The sequence below is a fragment of the Oncorhynchus nerka genome, linkage group LG18 (genome assembly GCF_034236695.1).
Source record: "Oncorhynchus nerka isolate Pitt River linkage group LG18, Oner_Uvic_2.0, whole genome shotgun sequence".
NCBI lineage: Eukaryota > Metazoa > Chordata > Actinopteri > Salmoniformes > Salmonidae > Oncorhynchus > Oncorhynchus nerka.
This window is the reverse complement of record NC_088413.1, coordinates 705,573-720,649: the sequence shown is the minus strand read 5'-3', so window position 1 is coordinate 720,649 and position 15,077 is coordinate 705,573. Positions and strand designations below refer to the sequence as shown.

The following is a 15,077-nucleotide window of genomic DNA, read 5'->3' as shown; positions in this document are numbered from 1 at the left end:
TGGGGGTTATGGTTGTGTTGAAGGTTAGATGAAGGTTAGACCAGTTACCTTCAGTTTGTCGTGGTGAGGTGTGGGGGTTATGGTTGTGTTGAAGGTTAGACCAGTTACCTTCAGTTTGTCAGTGAGTGTGGGGGTTATGGGTTGTGTTGAAGGTTAGATGAAGGTTAGACCAGTTACCTTCAGTTTGTCGTGTGAGGTGTGGGGGTTATGGGTTGTGTTGAAAGGTTAGATGAAGGTTAGACCAGTTACCTTCAGTTTGTCATGAGGTGGGGGTTATGGGTTGTGTTGAAGGTTAGATGAAGGTTAGACCAGCTACCTTCAGTTTATCGTGTGGAGGTAAGCAGGCAGATGGCTGCTAGACCAGTTACCTTCAGTTTGTCGTGTGAGGTGGGGGTTATGGGTTGTGTTGAAGGTTAGACCAGTTACCTTCAGTTTGTCGTGAGGTGTAAGGGGCCTCAGGGCGTAGATCCTGAAGATGTCAGCCAGGCAGCAGGCCACCAGGGACGACGTCCTTGTTGGGGTTCCTCAGGAAGAACTCTGAGGCCAGATGGGAGAGCCAGGTTCAGATACTGCTGCTTCTCCTCCTCGCTGTCCTGGTCCATGTCCATGTAGGTCTTTACCACCATCTAGAGAGAGATGATTGGTTAAGGTCTGGTCCATGTATTCTCCATAGAGAGATGATTGGTTAAGGTCTGGTCCTTCACCACCATCTACAGAGATGATTGGTTAAGGTCTGTCCATGTAGGTCTTCACCACCATCTACAGAGAGATGATTGGTTAAGGTCTTGGTCCATGTAGGTCTTCTACCACCATCTACAGAGAGATGATTGGTTATGTCTGGTCCATGTGAGGTTTTCACCACCATCTACAGAGAGAGATGATTGGTTACAATCTGGTCCATGTAGGTCTTCACCACCATCTGCTTAGAGGATGATTGGTTAAGGTCTGGTCCTTCACCATCTACAGAGAGAGAGATGATTGGTTAAGGTCTGGTCCATGTAGGCTTTCTCACCACCATCTACAGAGAGAGATGATTGGTTAAGGTCTGGTCCATGTAGGTCTTCACCACTATCTACAGGAGAGGAGATGATTGGTTAAGGTCTGGTCCATTCACCACCATCTACAGAGAGAGATGATTGGTTAAGGTCTGGTCCATAAGGTCTTCACCACCATCTAGAGAAGATGATTGGTTAGGTCTGGTCCATGTAGGTCACCACCATCTACAGAGAGAGATGATTGGTTAAGGTCTGGGTCTTCACCACCATCTAGAGAGAGATGATTGGTTAAGGTCTGGTCCATGTAGGTCTTCACCACCATCTACAGAGAGAGATGATTGGTTAAGGTCTGGTCCTTCACCATCTACAGAGAGAGATGATTGGTTAAGGTCTGGTCCTTCACCATCTACAGAAAGATGATTGGTTAAGGTCTGGTCCTTCTACCATCTACAGAGAGATGATTGGTTAAGGTCTGGTCCTTCACCATCTACAGAGAGAGATGATTGGTTAAGGTCTGGTCCATGTAGTCTTCACCACCATCTACAGAGATGATTGGTTAAGGTCTGGTCCTTCACCATCTACAGAGAGAGATGATTGGTTAAGGTCTGGTCCATGTAGGTCTTCACCACCATCTACAGAGAGAGATGATTGGTTAAGGTCTGGTCCACTATCTACAGAGAGATGATTGGTTGGGTCTGGTCCATCATGGGTCTTCACCACCATCACAGAGAGAGAGATGATTGGTTAAGGTCTGGTCCTTCACCACCATCTACAGAGAGATGATTGGTTAAGGTCTGGTCCTTCACCACCATCTACAGAGAGATGATTGGTTAAGGTCTGGTAGGTCTTCACCATCTATCTAGAGAGAGATGATTGGTTAAGGTCTGGTCCTTCACCACCATCTACAGAGAGAGATGATTGGTTAAGGTCTGGTCCTTCACCATCTACAGAGAGAGATGATTGGTTAAGGTCTGGTCCTTCACCATCTACAGAGAGAGATGATTGGTTAAGGTCTGGTCCTTCTTCATCTACAGAGAGATGATTGGTTAAGGTCTGGTCCTTCACCACCATCTACAGAGAGAGATGATTGGTTAAGGTCTGGTCCATGTAGGTCTTCACCACCATCTACAGAGAGAGATGATTGGTTAAGGTCTGGTCCTTCACCACCATCTACAGAGAGAGATGATTGGTTAAGGTCTGGTCCTTCACCATCTACAGAGAGAGATGATTGGTTAAGGTCTGGTCCTTCACCATCTACAGAGAGAGATGATTGGTTAGGTCTGGTCCTTCTTCCTACCATCTACAGAGAGAGATGATTGGTTAGGTCTGGTCCTTCACCACATCTACAGAGAGAGATGATTGGTTAAGGTCTGGTCCATTCACTACCATCTACAGAGAGATGATTGGTTAAGGTCTGGTCCATTTACTAATCTACAGAGAGATGATTGGTTAAGGTCTGGTCCATGTAGGTCTTCACCATCTACAGAGAGATGATTGGTTAAGGTCTGGTCCAACTACAGAGAGAGATGATTGGTTAAGGTCTGCTCCCATTACAGTATTGGTTAAGGTCTCATTCACTAATCTACAGACTGAGAATGATTGGTTAACCTGGTCCTTACTTCACCACCATCTACAGAGAGAGATGATTGGTTAAGGTCTGGTCCTTCACCACCATCTACAGAGAGATGATTGGTTAAACCTGGTCCTTCCCATCTACAGAGAGAGATGATTGGTTAAGGTCTGGTCCATCTACAGCTGGTCATGTGGGTCTTCACCATCTACAGACTGAGAGATGATTGGTTAACCTGGTCCTTCCCATCTACAGAGAGAGATGATTGGTTAAGGTCTGGTCCTTCACCATCTACAGAGAAGAGATATTGGTTAACTGGTCCTTCACCATCTAGAGAAAGAGATGATTGGTTAAGGTCTGTCCATGTAGGTCTTCACTCATCTACAGAGAGAGATGATTGGTTAAAGGTCTGGTCCATGTAGGTCTTCACCATCTACAGACTGAGAATGATTGGTTAAGGTCTGGTCCTTCACTACCATCTACAGAGAGATGATTGGTTACTGGTCCATATAGGTCAACTGGAATAACACCAGCCCTTTACTAATGTACCACTGGAATAAAACCAGCTCCCTTTACTAATGTACAACTGGAATAAAAACCAGCTCCCATTACTAATGTACCACTGGAATAAAACCAGCTCCCTTTACTAATGTACCACTGGAATAAAACCAGCCCCATTACTAATGTATCATTACTAATGTACAACTGGAATAAAACCAGCTCCCATTACTAATGTATCATTACTAATGTACAACTGGAATAAAACCAGCTCCCTTACTAATGTATCATTACTAATGTACCACTGGAATAAAACCAGCTCCCATTACTAATGTACCACTGGAATAAAACCAGCTCCCTTTACTAATGTACAACTGAATAAAACCAGCTCCCATTACTAATGTGTCATTACTAATGTACAACTGGAATAAAACCAGCTCCCATTACTAATGTACCATTACTAATGTACAACTGGAATAAAACCAACTCCCTTTACTAATGTACAAGTGGAATAAAACCAGCTCCCATTACTAATGTACGCATTACTAATGTACAACTGGAATAAAACCAGCTCCCATTACTAATGTACCATTACTAATGTACAACTGGAATAAAACCAGCTCCCATTACTAATGTACAGCTGGAATAAAACCAGCTCCCATTACTAATGTACAACTGGAATAAAACCAGCTCCCATTAGTAATGTACAACTGAATAAAACCAGCTCCCTTTACTAATGTACAACTGAATAAACCAGCTCCCATTACTAATGTACCACTGGAATAAAACCAGCTCCCATTACTAATGTACCACTGGAATAAACCAGCTCCCATTACTAATGTACAACTGGAATAAAACCAGCTCCTATTACTAATGTACCACTGGAATAAAACCAGCTCCCATTACTAATGTACCATTACTAATGTACCACTGGAATAAAACCAGCTCCCATTACTAATGTACCACTGGAATAAAACCAGCTCCCATTGCTAATGTACCATTACTAATGTACCACTGGATTAAACCAGTTCCCATTACTAATGTACCACTGGAATAAAACCAGCTCCCATTACTAATGTACAACTAATGGAATAAAACCAGTTCCCATTACTAATGTACCACTGGAATAAAACCAGCTCCCTTTACTAATGTACCACTGAATAAAACCAGCTCCCATTACTACTGTACCACTGGAATAAAACCAGCTCCCATTACTAATGTACCACTGAATAAAACCAGCTCCCATTACTACTGTACCACTGGAATAAAACCAGCTCCCATTACTAATGTATCATTACTAATGTACCACTGGAATAAAACCAGCTCCGTTACTAATGTACAACTGGAATAAAACCAGCTCCCATTACTAATGTACCACTGGAATAAAACCAGCTCCCATTACTAATGTACCACTGGAATAAAACCAGCGCCCATTACTAATGTATCATTACTAATGTACCACTGGAATAAAACCAGCTCCCATTACTAATGTACCACTGGAATAAAACCAGCTCCCTTTACTAATATATAACTGGAATGAAACCAGCTACCTTTACTAATGTATCATTACTAATGTACCACTGGAATAAAACCAGCTCCCATTACTGATGTACCACTGGAATAAAACCAGCTCCCTTTACTAATATATAACTGGAATGAAACCAGCTACCTTTACTAATGTATCATTACTAATGTACCACTGGAATAAAACCAGCTACCTTTACTAATGTATCATTACTAATGTACCACTGGAATAAAACCAGCTCCCATTACTAACCATTACTAATGTACCACTGGAATAAAACCAGCTCCCATTACTAATGTACCACTGGAATAAAACCAGCTCCCATTACTAATATATAACTGGAATAAAACCAGCTCCCTTTACTAATGTATAACTGGAATAAAACCAGCTCCCTTAAAACCAGTCCCATTACTAATGTACCACTGGAATAAAACCAGCTCCCATTACTAATGTACCACTGGAATAAAACCAGCTCCCTTTACTAATGTATGGAATAAAAACATTACTAATGTACCACTGGAATAAAACCAGCTCCCATTACTAATGTACCACTGGAATAAAACCAGCTCCATTTACTAATGTACAAGTGGAATAAAAACAGCTCCCTATACTAATGTACCACTGGAATAAAACCAGCTCCCATTACTAATGTACCACTGGAATAAAACCAGCTCCCTTCACTAATGTATCATTACTAATGTACCACTGGAATAAAAACAGCTCCCTTTACTAATGTACAAGTGGAATAAAACCAGCTCCTTTACTAATGTACAAGTGGAATAAAACCAGCTCCCTTCACTAATGTACCATTACTAATGTACAACTGGAATAAAACCAGCTCCCTTTACTAATGTACAAGTGGAATAAAACCAGCTCCCATTACTAATGTACAACTGGAATAAAACCAGCTCCCATTACTAATGTACCACTGGAATAAAACCAGCTCCCATTACTAATGTACCACTGGAATAAAACCAGCTCCCATTACTAATGTACAACTGGAATAAAACCAGCTCCCATTACTAATGTACCTGGAATAAAACCAGCTCCCATTACTAATGTACCACTGGAATAAAACCAGCTCCCATTACTAATGTACCACTGGAATAAAACCAGCTCCCTTTACTAATGTACAACTGGAATAAAACCAGCTCCCATTACTAATGTACAACTGGAATAAAACCAGCTCCCATTACTAATGTATCATTACTAATGTACCACTGGAATAAAACCAGCTCCCATTACTAATGTACCACTGGAATAAAACCAGCTCCCATTACTAATGTACGACTGGAATAAAACCAGCTCCCATTACTAATGTACGACTGGAATAAAACCAGCTCCCATTACTAATGTATCATTACTAATGTCCACTGAAGAAAACCCTTCCCAGCACTAATGTACCACTGGAATAAACGCCCAGGCACTAGGACCCGGCGTCAGCAGAACGCCCCTAGCACTAGGACCCAGCAGAATAAAACCAGCACTAGGACCCAGCAGAACGCCCCTAGCACTAGGACCCAGCAGAACGCCCCCTAGCACTAGGACCCAGCTGAACGCCCCTAGCACTAGGACCCAGCAGAACGCCCCCTAGCACTAGGACCCAGCAGAACGCCCCTAGCACTAGGACCCAGCAGAACGCCCCTAGCACTAGGACCCAGCAGAACGCCCTAGCACTAGGACCCAGCAGAACGCCCTAGCACTAGGACCCAGCAGAACGCCCCCAGCACTAGGACCCAGCAGAACGCCCCTAGCACTAGGACCCAGCAGAACGCCCCTAGCACTAGGACCCAGCAGAACGCCCCCCTAGCACTAGGACCCAGCAGAACGCCCCTAGCACTAGGACCCAGCAGAACGCCCTAGCACTAGGACCCAGCAGAACGCCCCTAGCACTAGGACCCAGCAGAACGCCCCTAGCACTAGGACCCAGCAGAACGCCCCCTAGCACTAGGACCCAGCAGAACGCCCCCTAGCACTAGGACCCAGCAGACACCACTTCTTCCTCCGTGTGTCTCCAAGGCACAGAGCAGCAGTAACCAAGCTGCAGACAGGAGTGGAGGGGGGGATGGGTGCTGAAACACAGGCAGGAGAATGAGGGGAGAAGACCAGAGAGCTCTGCTTCTGCCTCACACTCTCTCTCTCTCTCTCTCTGTCTGTCTGTCTTTCTGCCTCTCTCTCTCTGTCGCTCTCTCTTGTCTGTCTTTCTGCCTCTCTCTCTGTCTCTCTCTCTCTCTCTGTGTCTGTCTTTCTGCCTCTCACTCTCTGTCGCTCTCTGGCTCAAGGAGAATGAGGGGAGAAGACCAGAGAGCTCTGCTTCTGCCTCACACTCTCTCTCTGTCTGTCTTTCTGCCTCCCTCTCTGTCGCTCTCTGGCTCAATCTACCGAACAGCCTCCTGGAGGCTGTGAAAAAGGAGAATGAGGGGAGAAGACCAGAGAGCTCAGCTTCTGCCTCTCACTCTCTCTGTCTGTCTTTCTGCCTCTCCCTCTCTGTCGCTCTCTGTCTGTCTTTCTGCCTCTCTCTCTCTCTCTGTCTGTCTTTCTGCCTCTCCCTCTCTGTCGCTCTCTGGCTCAATCTACCCGAACGGCCGCCGGAGGCTGTGAAATCCTATGTTACTCATGACAACACGTCATATATATATATATAGCAGGCGGGATACCACAGTTTAACAGCTCTATTTCATAACAGGTCCTATGTAGCAGCAGGGCTACTACAGTTTAACATAGAAACACAAGGCTTCCCTTCTCCAATGGTAATGTTAAGTACCTGCATTCTTTTAACAATATAAAGCAAATGGTGGAAAAGTACTTGAATATAAATTAAAATACTTTAAAGTACCACTTAAGTCGTTTTATTCAGAGAAGAAAGTACTGAGTAGAGGGTCTGAATACTTATGTAAATGTTTTTTTTTGTTTTTACAAAAACATTGTAAAACATGTTTTGTTTTTTACAAAACATTCTAAATTAACATGTCATTTGCTTGTGATGTCATAATGGGGTATTGTGATGTCATTATGGGGTATTGTGATGTCATTATGGGGTATTGTGATGTCATTATGGGGTATTGTGATGTCATTATGGGGTATTGTGATGTCATTATGGGGTATTGTGATGTCATTACGGGGTATTGTGATGTCATTATGGGGTATTGTGATGTCATTACGGGGTATTGTGATGTCATTATGGGGTATTGTGATGCAATGGTGGAAAAGAAAAAAACATGTTTTGCTTGTGATGTCATAATGGGGTATTGTGATGTCATTATGGGGTATTGTGATGTCATTATGGGGTATTGTGATGTCATTATGGGGTATTGTGATGTCATTACGTTTTGTTGTGATGTCATTATGGGGTATTGTGATGTCATTATGGGGTATTGTGATGTCATTACGGGGTACGGTGATGTCATTATAAGGGGTATTGTGATGTCATTCTACGGGGGTGTTGTGATGTCATTACGGGGTATTGTGATGTCATTATGGGGTATTGTGATGCAATGGTGGAAAAAAGAAAAAACATGTTTTTGCTTGTGATGTCATAATGGGGTATTGTGATGTCATTATGGGGTATTGTGATGTCATTATGGGGTATTGTGATGTCATTATGGGGTATTGTGATGTCATTATGGGGTATTGTGATGTCATTGTGTGATGTCATTATGGGGTATTGTGATGTCATTACGGGGTATTGTGATGTCATTATAGGGGGAGTGTTGTGATGTCAATGGTGGAAAAAGAAAAAAACATGTTTTACTTGTGATGTCATAATGGGGTATTGTGATGTCATTATGAGGTATTGTGATGTCATTATGGGGTATTGTGATGTCATTATGGGGTATTGTGATGTCATTATGGGGTATTGTGATGCAATGGTGGAAAAGTACTTCAATATAAATTAAAATACTTTAAAGTACCACTTAAGTAGTTTTGGGGGTTTTATCTGTACTTCGACTTAAATTCGACAACTTTTACTTCACTACATTTCTAAAGAAAATAATTATACTTCCTACATTTTCTCTGATAACCTAAAGTACTTGTTACATTTTGAATGCTTAGCAGGACAGGGGAGGGGGATGTGAAATTCACCTGGTCATCCCTACTGCCTCTGATCTGGAGGACTCACTAAACAGAGAACATCCCTGGTCATCACTAATGCCTCTTGATCTTGGTGGACCTCTGATCTGGAGGACTCACTAAACAGAGAACATCCCTGGTCATCCCTACTGCCTCTGATCTGGTCATCCCTACTGACTCACTAAACAGACAACATCTCTGGTCATCACTACTGCCTCTGATCTGATGGACTCACTAAACAGAGAACATCCCTGGTCATCCTACTGTCTCTGATCTGGAGGACTCACTAAACAGAGAACATCCTGAGTCATCCCTACTGCCTCTGATCTGGAGGACTCCACTAAACAGGAGAACATCCTATTCATCCCTACCTCTGATCTGGAGGACTCACTAAACCAGAGAACATCCCTGAGTGGTCCCCTACTGCCTCTGATCTGGTGGACTCACTAAACACAAATGCTTCATTTGTAAATTATGTCTGAGTGTTGGAGTGTGGCCCCTGGCTATCCATAAATAAATAAATAATATTTGCTTAATATAAGACATTTGAAATTATTAATACTTTTACTTTTGATACTTAACAGATATTCCAAACCAAAAACCTTTACTCAAGTAGTATTTTACTGGGTGACTTTCACTTGAGTCATTTTCTATTAAAAAAAAGAAAGTATCTTTACTTTCACTTCAGTATAACAGTTGGGAACCTTTTCTACCACCTCTATAAAGCCCTGAACGTCGCCTCGTCAGTCGTTACTGGGTCAGAACCAGACCCGTTTCTCCCTGAACGTCGCCTCGTCAGTCGTTACTGGGTCAGAACCAGACCCGTTTCTCCCTAAACGTCGCCTCGTCAGTTGTTACTGGGTCAGAACCCGACCCGTTTCTCCCTAAACGTCGACTCGTCAGTCGTTACTGGGTCAGAACCAGACCCGTTTCTCCCTGAACGTCGACTCGTCAGTCGTTACTGGGTCAGACCCGTTTCTCCCTGAACGTCACAGCCATTCAGAACCCCCAGTTCCACTAACTCTAGTCAGTCGTTACTGGGTCAGAACCCCAAGTTCCACTAACTCTAGTCAGTCGTTACTGGGTCTGGGAGACTAGTCAATATCGAGGGAAAGATGAACAGAGCAAAGTACAGAGAGATTATTGATGAAAACCTGCTTCAGAACGCTCAGGACCTCAGACTGGGGATGAAGGTTCAAAAACACAACGACCTTAAGCACACAGCCAAGACAACACAAGGTGGCTTCGGGCAAGTCTCTGAAATGTCCTTGAGTGGCCCAGCCAGAGCCCGGACTTGAACCCGATCTAACATCTCTGGAGAGACCTGAAAATAGACGCTCCCATCCAACCTGACAGAGCTTGAGGGATCTGCAGAGAAGAATGGGAGAAACTCCCCAAATACAGGTGTACCAAGCAGGCGTCAAACCCAAGAAGACTTGAGGCTGTAATCACTGCCAAAAGGTGCTTCAACAAAGTACTGAGTGAGGGTCTGAATACTTATGTAAATGTGATATTTCACTTGTTTATTTTTTTTTTTACAAAACATTCTAAAAACATGTTTTTGCTTGTGATGTCATTACGGGGTATTGTGATGTCATTATGGGGTATTGTGATGTCATTATGGGGTATTGTGATGTCATTATGGGGTATAGGTTGATTAACAGAATAAAAACAATGTAATCTATTTTAGAATAAGGCTGTAACCGTGGCAGGCCTGGGCAGCTCCAGTCCTCGGGGGGAGTCACACTTTCTCCCCCATCCCCAGCAAACACACCTGATTTAAACTAATCACATTCTAACCTGAAGATCAGGATTAGGTGATTCATGGAGTCAGGTGTGTTACCTGGGGCAAAACTATGACACCAATCAGGCCCCCGAGGAATGGCGTTGTCTGGAACTAAATGTGGGAAAAGTGAGGGTTTCCTATTGCACTGGATGTACAACAGAGCTGCTCCTCTGCCCAACACTCCTCACCGCCGTTTCATTAACAAAACAGAAACGGGGAGGAAGGTAGCCGGGGGCGACGGGAGGAAGGTAGCCGGGACGGCGGGGAGGAAGGTTGCCGGGGGCGGCGGGAGGAAGGTAGCTGGGCGACGGGGAGGAAGGTTGCCGGGGGCCGACGGGGAGGAAGGTAGCCGGGGGCGACGGGGAGGAAGGTAGCCGGGGGCGACGGGGAGGAAGGTAGCCGGGGACCGCCGGGGAGGAAGGTAGCCGGGGACCGACGGGGAGGAAGGTAGCCGGGGACGACGGGGAGGAAGGTAGCCGGGGACCGACGGGGGAGGAAGGTAGCCGGGGACCAGCCGGGGAGGGGAAGGTAGCCGGGGACCGCCAAGGAGGAAGGTAGCCGGGGCGAGGGAGGAAGGTAGCCGGGGCGGCAAGGGGAGGAAGGTAGCCGGGGGCGACGGGAGGAAGGTTGCCGGGGCCGACGGGAGGAAGGTAGCCGGGGCGACAAGGAGGAAAGGTAGCCGGGCGACGGGAGGAAGGTAGCCGGGCGACGGAGGAAGGTAGCCGGGGGCGACGGGGAGGAAGGTAGCCGGGGGACGACGGGGAGGAAGGTAGCCCGGGGGCGGCGGGGAGGAAGGTAGCCGGGGCGACGGGGAGAAAGGACCGACTGGGAGAAAGGGACCGACTGGGAGGAAGGAGCCGACTGGGAGGAAGGAGCCGACTGGGAGGAAGGAGCCGACTGGGAGGAAGGAGCCGACTGGGAGGAAGGAGCCGACTGGGAGGAAGGAGCCGACTGGGAACCGACTGGGAGAAAGGAGCCGACTGGGAACCGACTGGGAGAAAGGAGCCGACTGGGAACCGACTGGGAGAAAGGAGCCGACTGGGAGAAAGGAGCCGACTGGGAGAAAGGAGCCGACTGGGAGAAAGGAGCCGACTGGGAGAAAGGAGCCGACTGGGAGAAAGGAGCCGGGGAACCTTTGACCCTGCTCAGTAGAGGAGTATGGTAAGACCCTGGACAGCTGATATAAACCACATGGACTCAGAGAACCCCACAGCCGCAGCCACCCTATTGGCTCTGGTTCAAAGTATGGCACTTTGTAGACACAGCCAGAGACATATATAAAATGGGCCTTTTGCCTCAGGGGATCCATACACAGCCAGACGCTTCCATCCAACCTCCACACAGCCAGACACTTCCCTCCCATCCAACCTCCACACAGCTAGACACTTTCCTCACAGCCAGACACTTCCCTCACAGCCAGACACTTCCCTCCCATCAACCTCCAGCCAGACACTTCCTCCCATCAACCTCCACACAGCCAAACACTTCCCTCCCATCAACCTCCACACAGCCAGACACTTCCCTCCCATCAACCTCCACACAGCTAGACACTTCCCTCACAGCTAGACACTTCCCTCAAAGCCAGACACTTCCCTCCCATCAACCTCCACACAGCCAGACACTTACCTCCTCACAGCCAGACACTTCCCTCACAGCCAGACACTTCCCTCCCATCAACCTCCACACAGCCAGACACTTCCTCCCATCACAGCCAGACACTTCCCTCCTTCCCATCAACCTCCACACAGCCAGACACTTCCCTCACAGCCAGACACTTCCCTCCCATCAACCTCCACACAGCCAGACACTTCCCCATCAACACACAGCCAGACACTTCCCATCAACCATCAACCTCCACACAGCCAGACACTCAACACACAGCCAGACACTTCCCCCAACCTCAACACAGCCAGACACTTACCTCCACACAGCCAGACACTTCCCTCACAGCCAGACACTTCCCTCACAGCCAGACACTTCCCTCAACCTCCTCACAGCCAGACACTTCCCTCACAGCCAGACACTTCCCTCCCATCAACCTCCACACAGCCAGACACTTCCTCCCATCAACCTCCACACAGCCAGACACTTCCCTCCCAGACACTCCCTCACCTCCACACAGCCAGACACTTCCATCCCATCAACCTCCACACAGCCAGACACTTCCCTCCCATCAACCTCCACACAGCCAGACACTTCCCTCCCATCAACCTCCACACAGCCAGACACTTCCCTCCCATCAACCTCACACAGCCAGACACTTCCCTCCCAGCCAGACACTTCCCTCCCATCAACCTCCACACAGCCAGACACTTCCCTCCCAGCCAGACACTTCCCTCCCATCAACCTCCACACAGCCAGACACTTCCCTCCCATCCTCTCTCTGACTTTAGAATCAAGGCACTTTGTAGGAGGCCCAATCAAAAGCCAATCACTAGGTCTTTGTAGGAGGCCCAATCAGAAGCCATCACTAGGTCTTTGTAGGAGGCCCAATCAGAAGCCATCACTAGGTCTTTGTAGGAGGCCCAATCAGAAGCCATCACTAGGTCTTTGTAGGAGGCCCAATCAGAAGCCATCACTAGGTCTTTGTAGGAGGCCCAATCAGAAGCCATCACTAGGTCTTTGTAGGAGGCCCAATCAGAAGCCATCACTAGGTCTTTGTAGGAAGCCCAATCAGAAGCCATCACTAGGTCTTTGTAGGAGGCCCAATCAGAAGCCATCACTAGGTCTTTGTAGGAAGCCCAATCAGAGCTAGCTGTGTTTTTATATAGTCAGGAACTGTTTTTGTTTTTATATAGTCAGAACCCATACCCAGTGCTAGCTAGTCAGAACTCATACCCAGCTGTGCTGTGTTTTTATATAGTCAGAACCCCTTTCTTAACTAGCTAGCTGTGTTTTTATATAGTCAGAACCCATACTCAGCTAGCTAGCTGTTTTTTTTATAGTCAGAACCCAGCGCTACCCATATAGTCAGCTAGCTAGCTAGCTGTGTTTTTATATAGTCAGAACCCCCCAGCGCTAACTAGCTAGCTGTGTTTATATATAGTCAGTCCTAGCGCTAGCTACCCATACTCAGCTGTGTTTTTATATAGTCAAACCTATACCAGCGCTAGCTAGCTAGCTGTGTTTTTAGCTAGCTGTGTGGGCTTTTATATAGTCAGAACCCATACCCAGTGCGCTAACTAGCTAGCTGTGTTTTTTTATAGTCAGAACCCATACCCAGCGCTAGCTAGCTAGCTGTGTTTTTATATAGTCAGAACCCATACCCGCTAGCTAGCTAGCTAGCTGTGTTTTTATATAGTCAAAACTCCATACCTAGCAGCGCTAACTAGCTAGCTGTGTTTATAACTATAGTCAGAACCCATACCCAGCTAGCTAGCTAGCTAGCTACCTAGCGCTAGCTGTGTTTTTATATAGTCAGAACCCATACCCAGCGCTAGCTAGCTGGGTTTTTATATAGTCATAACCCACACCCAGCGCTAGCTAGCTAGCTGTGTTTTTATATAGTCAAAACCCATACCAGCGCTAGCTAGCTAGCTGTGTTTTATATAGTCAAAACCTGCCACACCCAGCGCTAGCTAGCTAGCTAGCTAGCTGGGTTTTTATATAGTCAGAACCCATACCCAGCGCTGCTAACTAGCCAGCCAACTGTGTTTTTATATAGTCAGAACCCATACCCAGTGCTAGCTAGCTAGCTGTGTTTTTATATTGTCAGAACCCATACCTAGCTGCTAGCTAGCTAGCTGTGTTTTTATATAGTCAGAACCCATACCCAGCTAGCTAGCTAGCTGTGTTTTTATATAGTCAGAACCCATACCCAGCGCTAGCTAGCTAGCTGTTTTTATATAGTCAGAACCCATACCCAGCGCTAGCTAGCTGTGTTTTTATATAGTCAGAACCCATACCCAGCGCTAGCTAGCTAGCTGTGTTTTATATAGTCAGAACCCATACCCATAACCTAGCTGTGTTTTTATAGTCAGCCCATACTAGCGCTAGCTAGCTGTAGCTGTGTTTTTATATAGTCAGAACCCATACCCAGCGCTAGCTGTGTTTTTATATAGTCAGAACCCATACCCGGCTAGCTGTGTTTTTTTTATATATAGTCAGAACCCATACCCAGCTAGCTAGCTGGGTTTTTATATAGTCATAAGAGCTGTGTTTTTATAGTCAAAACCCATACCCAGCGCTAGCTAACCCATACCCAGCGCTAGCTAAGCTGTGTTTTTATATAGTCAGAACCCATACCCAGCGCTAGCTAGCTGGTTTTTATATTGTCAGAACCTGTAGCTTTGTGTTTTTATTATAGCGCTAGTCAGAACCCATACCCAGCGCTAGCTAGCTAGCTGTGTTTTTTATATAGTCAGAACCCATACCCAGCGCTAGCTAGCTAGCTGTGTTTTTATATAGTCAGAACCCATACCCAGCGCTAGCTAACTAGCTGTGTTTTTATATAGTCAGAACCCATACCCAGCGCTAACTAGCTAGCTGTGTTTTATATAGTCAGAACCCATACCCAGCGCTAGCTAGCTAGCTGTGTTTTATATAGTCAGAACCCATACCCAGCGCTAGCTAGCTAGCTAGCTGTGTTTTTATATAGTCAGAACCCATACCCAGCGCTAGCTGTGTTTTATA

The 15,077-nt window shown here is 46.1% G+C and overlaps 1 pseudogene; it reads right to left on the bottom strand.

Annotated features, from left to right (window-relative positions):
* Window positions 1-318: 318 nt before the first annotated feature.
* The window catches only part of LOC135561955 (sister chromatid cohesion protein PDS5 homolog A-like), a 30,979-nt pseudogene continuing 16,220 nt past the window's right edge, over window positions 319-15,077 (bottom strand).